Below are 5,732 nucleotides of genomic sequence, written 5' to 3'. Positions count from 1 at the left end.
AGAGAGACCATTGTCTTGTACTGAGTGTGAGAAAACCTTCATTAATAACTATATACTAATCTCGCACCAGAAAATCCACACTGGAGAGAGACCATTGTCTTGTACTGAGTGTGAGAAAACCTTCATTAATAACTATATACTAATCTCACACCAGGAAATCCACACAGGAGAGAGACCATTGTCTTATACTGAGTGTGAGAAAACCTTCATTAATAACTATATACTAATCTCACACCAGAAAATCCACACAGGAGAGAGACCATTGTCTTGTACCGAGTGTGAGAAAACCTTCATTAATACCTATATACTAATCTCACACCAGAAAATCCACACAGGAGAGAGACCATTGTCTTGTACTGAGTGTGAGAATACCTTCATTAATAACTATATACTAATCTCACACCAGAAAGTCCACACAGGAGATAGACCGTTGTCTTTTACTGAGTGAGAGAAAAGCTTCATTAATAGAAATGAAACATAGAAATGACGGCAGAAGAAGACCAACCGGTCCATCCAGTCTGCCCAGCAAGCCTTACACTTATTTTTTCTCATACTTAACTGTTTCTCTTGGCTCTTAGTAACCTTATGTTCTAATTCCCTTTTCACCCCCACTATTAATGTAGAGAGCAGTGATGGAGCTGCTTCCAAGTGAAATATTAAGTTTGATTAGTTGGGTAAGCGGCAGCATAGCTCTCTGCCATGAAGCAGAGGGCAATGCTGGAAATGTGTGAAGTATCAGTTTTTCTTTTCCCCTGTCATTGAAGCAGGGAGTCATGCCGGACATGCACCGAAAGTGAAGCATGCCTTGAAAGTCACATTAACTATCATCAAATATTGAAAAGCCTAATAATTGGTAATACCTATAGCCCATGAACCCATCCCTGTTTTTTTGTTTTTTTTTTAATTTATTTTTTTTTAATTGGGAGATGGATGCCCTTCATCCTTCTACTCTGTGAAGGTGGACACCTACCACCGGCCACTGGCATCCCGCTCCGTTAATGCCTCTGTGGCTACTGCCGCTCCATGCAGTGTTTTACTACCTGCTCTTTATATGCGTCCTCTAGAACTGATGGATCCCATCCCTGGTTTTTTTTTATTATTTATTTAATTGGGAGATGACAGCCCTCCATCCTTCCGCTCCGTGAAGGTGGACACCTACCACTGGCCACTGGCATCCCGCTCCGTGAATGCCTCTGTGGCTACTGCCGCTCCGTGCAGTATTTTACTACCTGCTCTTTATATGTGTCCTCTAGACCTGATGGATCCCATCCCTGTTTTGTTTTTTGTTTTTTTTTTTTATTTAATTGGGAGATGACAGCCCTACATCCTTCCGCTTCATGAAGGTGGACACCTACCACTGGCCACTGGCATCCCGCTCCGTGAATGCCTCTGTGGCTACTGCCGCTCCGTGCAGTGTTTTGCTACCTGCTCTTTTATACGTGTCCTCTGGACCTGATGGATCCACAATGTTTATCCCATGCCTGTTTATCCCATCCCTGTTTTGTTTTTTGGTTTTTTTTTATTTAATTGGGAGATGACAGCCCTACATCCTTCTGCTCCATGAAGGTGGACACCTAGCACTGGCCACTGGCATCCCGCTCCTTGAATGCCTCTGTGGCTACTGCCGCTCCGTGCAGTATACTAATCTCACACCAGAAAATCCACACAGGAGGGAGACCATTGTCTTGTACTGAATGTGGAAAATGTACATTAGGGAGTCTGAGCTCTCACCAAAGCAGAAAGTCTACACTGGATTCCTGAGTGGAGGACATCCTTCCCTGCTACAGCAAAATAGAAAGAGGTTCAGGAAAGAATTAAAAACATGGCTATTTTTTTCCAGCATATGAGAGTGATAGTGAAAATGGAAGCTGAAATCCATGTATCTTGTTCATATTTCTTATGTTTTCTCTTGGTTTTTAACCTATTTTTGCTTTAGAGGTTATAGTTAGACTATTAACCTTGTTTTTATTAAGTTAATTTTAATAATATATGAATTTTTATGTATTCATTTATAATTTTGTTTTGTAAACAGTAGTGATGGAATTTTACTGTGCAACGGTAGATAAAACCTGCACAAATAAATAAATAAAAATAGTGTAAAAGGTTCCGTTATGTATTTTGTTATATACCTTCATCATTGCTGTAACAAGAATGTGATTATTACTGGTATCCTTTTGTAGTGTTATAATGTTTATTAGATTACTGTTAAAAAAAATAATTACATACAAAATAAAAAGTGCGCATTGTGTGGGCGGCAGGTGCAGGGTGCCAAAATACGTAATATACATCTGGCGACGCTATCCGGCCTTCCTCAGTTCCCTCCCAGTTTATTAAGGAGCGAAGTGGGAGAGAATTGCTTACCCCCCTACCAACACTTCCTCCCTCTTCCCCCTCTCCTTCCCACCCCCTAAATCTAACCTACCCATCCCTAAATTTTATTTTATTACTTACTGCTCCTCCAGAGCACAGGGGAGAGACCATTGTCTTGTACTGAGTGTGAGTAAACCTTCATTAATAACTATATACTAATCACACCAGAAAATCTACACAGGAGAGACCATTGTCTTGTACTGAGTGTGAGAAAACCTTCATTAATAACTATATACTAATCTCGCACCAGAAAATCCACACAGGAGAGAGACCATAGTATTGTACTGAGTGTGAGAAAACCTTTATTCCCTGTATGTACCCAGATCAGTCCAGATTGCTGGGGTTATGCCTCCCTTCCAGCAGGTGGAGTCACAGAACAAACTGAAAAGGCACCCCCTGATAATCCAGTGTGCCATCTGCGATCCTTCAATATTTCTCTGTGTCCAGCAGGTGGAAGACAGCATAACCTGCAGTCCTGGTCTTACTAAATTGATTCTTCTTTATTCAAGAGTCCTTAAAGCGATATTTCTCGTGACTATTTGTTCGGTGAGACGGATATCAGAGCTTCAGGCGTTGTCTTGCTGGGAGCCGTTTTTGCGGTTTTCAAGCTCATGAGTTTCGCTTCAAACGGTGCCATCCTTCCTTCCGAAGGTGGTGTTGGCTTTTCATTTGAATCAGTCTGTTGAGTTGCCGGCCTTTTCAGATTTGGATCGCGGTTCCCCTCAGGCTCAGGAGTTGAGAAAATTGGACATTCGTCGGATACTTCTCAGATACTTAGAAGTGACTAATGCCTTTCGGTTGTCAGACCATCTTTTTGTTTTATGGAGTGGCCCTAAAAAGGGGCAGAATGCGTCCAAGGCTACTATTGCCCAATGGTTAAAAGAATCCATTGCATCGGCGTACATATGTAAGGGCCGTCCGGTACCTGATGGTCTTAAGGCTTATTCTATCAGATCTCAGGCGGGGTCTTGGGCGGAGAGTCAAAATGTTTCTCCTCAGGAGATTTGCCGAGCGGCGACTTGGAAATCTTTGCACACCTTTACTAGGCATTATCGCTTGGATGTCCGGGCTCCAGAAACCAATTGTTTTGGTAGTGGAGTGCTCCGAGCGGGACTTACCAGGTCCCATCCCAGTTAAGGCGGCTTGGGTACATCCCAGCAGTCTGGACTGATCCGGGTACGTACAGGGAAAGGAAAATTGGTTCTTACCTGCTAATTTTCATTCCTGTAGTACCACGGATCAGTCCAGATGCCCGCCCAGGTAGTCCGGTAAGTCCATTCGTTTTCTTTCCGTTTATTCCTGCACAGGACATTGGATGATAAGAAGCTCTAGCCTAGTCAGTGAGCAATGGAAGAATCTACACTTCTTGCGAGTACATAGTTCAACAAGTTGGGACCATTGGTTATTAGTTTTCTTGGTCTAGTCATTGGCTGTTATATTATTATATGGTTTTTCATTCCGCTTGGATATTGTTTATACTGAAGGATCGCAGATGGCACACGCAGTTATCAGGGGGTGCCTTTTCAGTTTGTTCTCTGACTCCACCTGCTGGAAGGGAAGCATAACCCCAGCAGTCTGGACTGATCCGTGGTACTACAGCAGAGCTTTCCAAAGTGTGTGTTGTGACACTTTAGTGTGTCGCCTGCAGTGTGCCGGTGTGTTGCGTAAGCCCGGTGCACGTGACACACCGGCAAGTGGGAGCCAAGGCGGCTGCCGGTGGACCTCATCCCACTGGCGGCTGAGCAGTGAAGAATCGCTGTGCTGTGTGCCGGAGACACACAGCAGGAAGATCGGCAGGGCCGTGGTGGAGCTCACGTCACCACGGCCCGAAGAAAAAGGTCACGTCTAAAAGTGCAGGTGCTACTCCTCCTTCCTGCCCGTGCGGCCCCGGAAGAAAAATGTTGCCGGAGCGCACGGGCAGGAAGGAGGAGGAGCATCAGCCGCGTGCAGAAGAGGAGCAGTGTTGTTGCAGCGGGCTGAGAAGAGGAGGAGCCCGGTAGCAGGGTCCCCACTGCGGATTGGCCCGAGAAGATCAGGGCCACTGCTGCCGCGGATCGGCCCGAGAAGATCAGGGCCGCTGCAGAGCCCATCCTGCAGCGACCCGTGAAGAGGAGGCCCAGAGGTAAGAGAGAGGCTGAGGGCCCGTAGAGTGCGTGTATTAGATGAGTTGAGAGATTGTGTGTGGGAGTGGGGACCTGAATGTTTGCAGAGACAGCATGTGAGATCCTGTGTGTGTGTGAGAGAGACAGCATGTGACAGTGAGAGCCTGTGTGTATGAATGATTGTATGAGAGACAGCATGTGACAGTGAGAGCCTGTGCTTGAGCAAGACAGCATGTGGGAGTGAGAGAGAGCCTGGGTGTGTGAGAGTCAGACAGCATGTGCAAGAGAGAGACTGTGTATGAATAATTGTATGAGAGAGAGCATGTGACAGTGAGAGCCTGTGCTTGAGCAAGACAGCATGTGGGAGTGAGACAGAGAGCCTGGGTGTGTGAGAGTCAGACAGCATGTGCAAGAGTGAGACTTTGTATGAATGATTGTATGAGAGAGACCATGTGAGAGAGAGAGAAAGCATGTGAGAATGAGAACCTGACTGTATGTTTGAGGGAAGAAGATAGATGGAGAGAAAAGAAATTGTGGGAATTATAAGCTTTGCCAGCAAGCCATTTCATCAGGGTTTTACACTATCTTCCCTTCTCCCTGACCTTTGCCTGAATAAAAGCATCACTTGTGCTTAAGCCTCTCTGCCTGGGAAAGGATACCTGACTATCATGTATTTCTCTGGCTTGTGCTTGGCCCTGAATTCCTGGGGGAGGGGCTGGGTGTTCCCTAGTCAGAGGCAGGACAAAGTCAGGAGGTATAGAATTCAGCAGCCAATGAAATGATCCGTGCACACCCCCTGAGCCAAGCCAATAGTGTAGAGACTCGTCTGTTGCTATGGGGAAAGTAGCCAATCATGTAATGACACATCATCTGCCTTTGTATGAATGTACAATAAAAGAGGGCGCTGAGGTGTGCTCAGGTCTCTTTTTACCTGCCTGCCATGAAAGCTGTCTGATGTGTGTCTTCATCGCTGCTACATCTGGTGATCCCGCGGACGTGATGATAAACTCTCTGCTCATTCGGCTGGACATAGCTTAAGTGCGCACTGTTCAACAGATTTGCAAATCGTAAGTATATTTAAAGTACTTTTTAGTATATTTAAGTATTTTTTAGCAAGTTTGTTCCCCACATTCGTGAGCATGGGAAGTGATTTATCTGTACAGCAAAGGCTACATGCCAAGGAGCTGCAGAAAATAATCAATAATCATTATTTCATCACCAGAAGAAAAGAAAAAGCACAAGTCAGCCTGGGGGACTTAG

The 5,732-nt window shown here is 45.2% G+C and overlaps 1 protein-coding gene across 1 annotated transcript in view; it reads left to right on the top strand.

Annotated features, from left to right (window-relative positions):
* The window catches only part of LOC115083579 (oocyte zinc finger protein XlCOF6-like), a 396,491-nt gene that overhangs the window by 266,607 nt on the left and 124,152 nt on the right, over nucleotides 1–5,732 (top strand). The window lies entirely within an intron of this gene.

Source organism: Rhinatrema bivittatum, chromosome 2 (assembly GCF_901001135.1).
Source record: "Rhinatrema bivittatum chromosome 2, aRhiBiv1.1, whole genome shotgun sequence".
Classification (NCBI taxonomy): Eukaryota; Metazoa; Chordata; class Amphibia; order Gymnophiona; family Rhinatrematidae; genus Rhinatrema; species Rhinatrema bivittatum.
The sequence above is the reverse complement of the archived record's forward strand: the minus strand, read 5'-3'. Positions and strand labels throughout refer to the sequence as shown.